At 33.6% G+C, this 3,952-nt stretch overlaps 1 long non-coding RNA gene across 1 annotated transcript; it reads right to left on the bottom strand.

Annotated features, from left to right (window-relative positions):
* Positions 1-753: 753 nt before the first annotated feature.
* Positions 754-2,520, bottom strand: LOC145111735 (uncharacterized). The gene is made up of 5 exons (XR_013710348.1): positions 2,413-2,520; positions 1,959-2,035; positions 1,530-1,701; positions 1,033-1,251; positions 754-865 (listed from the first exon to the last, which is right to left on the bottom strand). It is a non-coding gene; the product is annotated as an uncharacterized LOC145111735 (long non-coding RNA).
* Between the last annotated feature and the right edge of the window lie 1,432 nt (positions 2,521-3,952).

Here is a 3,952-nt window from a genome sequence, read left to right as displayed (position 1 = left end):
TGTTGAATATTTTATGTAGTCACACATAAGTTGTGGCTACTACCTCCCCATAAGCTCAGTTCTCTACAACTAAAGAATAACTTTTTACAATTCACTTATTATTTTTACAACTTTTTTTATTTTGGCATTTTAAACTTATTATTTTTAAAACAATTAAAAAAATCTGCAGTATATTATAGTATATTATAGGCTGGTCCTTGTTTCTATTTTGCTTTTGTTTTTTTTTTCTTTACTCCTCGTGAATTTGAAGAACTTAACCTCCAGCTTGTACTTTCTTGATAACTCTACAATATCTGTTGTAAAAAAAACCATCGTAATGTAATTGAATAGATTTTTCAAAGTACAACGCTACATGCGAATAAAAGAAAATAAGATGTTATAATAAACAATAAAATGAAAGTGCAATCCTATCTTTTGTTGTTAACCCAAAACTTATATGAAAAGTGAATTGCTACTTCTTGCATTTAACCCTTCAAGAATATGTAGGTTGTGCAAAGATATAAAAATAAAAAGTAGAAATCAGAAAATATTATAATGGATGTGAACAACCATGTCCTGCAAATTAAAGATTATAAAATAAATAATAATGCTATAAAAAAGTAAAGTGGTGTGACCTTCAAAATGAATTCTAACATAAGCAATTATTGTTAAACATAACACAACATCTTCAAGTAAACTGTAAATATCGTTCTTATTGAGATACATGTCCACTTTCACACAATCTTTTTACATTCTGAAAGTTGTATGAAGTACATGAATTAGTAGTAGACATACCTTCATCTGTTACAATTCTAACATACTGAGCAGATATTTGTTCATTCATTCGTGGACGCCCCTTGTCCTTATCTTCATATTTCGGTTTGACCTAATAAACCATTTCAATACAAATTTCTCAATCAACAAACAACCACATGCACCACATGATATAGATAAACAAACAGAAAAGTCTAAGTTGTGGTTAGTTTTGATAAAGTTGTCAATTGATTTGGACTTTTAGTTGAGTCAAAAGATTAAATCACTATTATTGAATACCTGAACAGGTGCAGCAAAGAATCGCACACAGTTGCCAAACTCGGATCCAGTCCTGTGAAAGGCTGAATTTGGACTCTTGAGAACACCAACTGCAGTTCCCTTGATGATTGAAGAGGACCCATGAATATGAAAGTAGCATCGTTTGAACTTTGAACTGATTTGATAAAGCTCTGAGCTGTGATTGTTTAGTCCGACACCAAAACATCACCATTCTTCTTCCTATGTCACATCAATGAATCCAAAAATTAAGCTCACCTAAAGTTAATAAGATGTCCAATTCAAATATTGAAGCTCAAAGCAAGTTTCAATTCCTATAGTCATTCCTTAAATCGCCAAACCAAATGGCACAAAAATCTCTTATCTTTCAATTTTTTGGTATCAGTCGAAACCTAACACAGACACACAAAATAGTAATGGCACCACTGATGGAAAACTTCACTTCAGCAGTTCTGAATTTCAGAAAGAAGAAAATTACGAGGATCAAGAACTTTCTTAACCTGAAAGTGAGAGAAACGTATGTTTAATTAAGATTTGCAATCAACGAATACTTGTTTGAATCATCTTCTCCAGAACAACCCAGGGCATCAGACGCCTTGTCTACTTCGGCTTTAACTTCAATTCAGACTCCTCGTCTTCTTCAGCTTCAATGATTTGGCTTGCAGGCCGGCCCTAAGCACATATTTATGAAACCAAAATAGAAATTTTAGGTTTTAAGATGAAACAAATTCTCCAACAAATGCAACAAAAACATATATCGATTAGGGTTTTCGTCATCACTATGACAAACGGAATTGAAACAGGCAAATAAAAAAGTGGTATAAACAAACGAATTAAAACCTAATATACAGATGAATACGAGAAATGTAGACAAACATCAGAACCTGAAATGTAGTGGAGACACCAGAAAGTGAGAGTAAAAATTGAACCTTTAAAGCCATGAAGAGAGTGAAAAACAAGAGTGAGAAAACTTCAGGCAACAGAAAAGGCGATTAGTAGAATCCACCTGCAATCCGTCGGGAAGAATGTGATTATGTGATAATCGACCGAAAAGAACCCTTTAAAATAATTAACTAAAACATGTATTTTCAGAGAATGTAAATTTATTGTTTGGTTGGAGACCTATGACCACCAAAAACGCAGATATGTGTGTGCATAGGGATTAAAGAGCACAACCTGCATCACATACATCAAGAACATTTGCTACCTTGGGGGGGGGGAGGATTTTGAGTGATTAGGGTTAGAACCAACGTATAAAGTTAAAATTACAACATCAAAGTAAACACATCTCCTTCCATTGTCGCATGCATATTTCCATTAATACGAAAATGAAGATCAAGAGAAAGAGATAGAGAAAGAAAGACCTGGAAAAAAACACTAAACCTGTCAAGGGAGAAATGCAGAAAAATAAAGCTCCAACTCCGATTTCTCTTATATCATCGTCAACTTTGGATCTTCAAAAGTCGGAAGAATGTTTTGAGAGAAATGAGAGGTTACGTTTTATAAGGTTTTCAAAAGTCAAAGTTCTTTTGAATATGATTTCAATTTTGAATCTTGTTCACCGATTCCATTGGTCTTTACCAATTTAGTTAGCCGAAGTTAAAGGGGATTTGGTATTTGACGGATTCATTGAATTGTACTTGGGGTTTTATCATTTGAACGTTTGAATTTATAATATTATTTTATTCTCAATTAGTTGTACATTATGCATAGAGATTTGAACGTCTTAAAAAAATAATATTATTATAATGAATCTATTTATAGAAATAGTGAGATTTCTTTTATAAGGTAGTGTGTGTGTATATATATATATATATATATATATATATATATATATATATATATATATATATATATATATATATATATATATATGGAAATTGTCCGAAAAGTCCTAATATTTTCAGGAAAGTTACACTTTAGTTCCAAGATTTTTTTTTGAACATTTAAGTCCCAATTATTTGTAAAAACATGATAATATGTCATTTCTTGTTAGAAGAAAAAAAAAATATTTTTTTGTAAACTTGAGCCAAAATGAAATAATCGGGACTTAAATGTTCAAAAAAAAATCTTTGGACTAAAGTGTAACTTTCCTGAAAATATTGAGACTTTTCTGACAATTTCCCTTATATATATATATATATATATATATATATATATATATATATATATATATATATATATATATATATATATATATATATATATATATATATATATATATATATTAATTCACATGGCTCTTAGGGATCTATTGGTTCACTGTAGTGGAATGAAATTCGGGAGGAAATGATTTCAATTCCACCATTTTCCAGAGTTTGGTTCAACTTTATATGATGGAATTGGAATTTTAAATGAGAAAACTTTCCATCAAATAAAGGAAAACACTTTCTTTCAAGAAGATGATGAAATTAATTGCCTTATAGGAAGGAAAGTAACATTTTACCTTATTACCATTGTTTAATTTTATAACATAACCTCTACCACAATCACCTACCACCACCCACCACTTACTATTGCCACCGTCACCACCACCACCTACCATAAGCACCGTCACCACCACGACCCATCACCACCTACCATTGCTACTATCACCGAGATTGCCACCACCACCCACCTACCGCCACCGCCAACACCAATATCACCTACCGGTATCGCTACCACCTGCCGCCGCCACCACCACCCACCCACCACCACCACCACATACCATCGATACTGCAACAGTCGTCACCACCACCATCCACATACTGCCACCGCCACCACTATCACCCACCACCACCACCATCACTTACCACCGTTACTACCACCTGCACCACCACCCGCCTCCCGCCATTGTCACCACCACCTACCACTGCCACTGCCACCACCACCGCTTACCACCGTCGTCGCCACTGTCACTGCCAACACCACACACCATCCTCCA

The sequence above is a fragment of the Lactuca virosa genome, chromosome 5 (assembly GCF_052849685.1).
Source record: "Lactuca virosa cultivar CGN04683 chromosome 5, Lactuca_virosa_CGN04683_v6, whole genome shotgun sequence".
Classification (NCBI taxonomy): Eukaryota; Viridiplantae; Streptophyta; class Magnoliopsida; order Asterales; family Asteraceae; genus Lactuca; species Lactuca virosa.
Note: the sequence above shows the minus strand (reverse complement) of the source record. Positions and strands in the feature narration are given on the sequence as shown.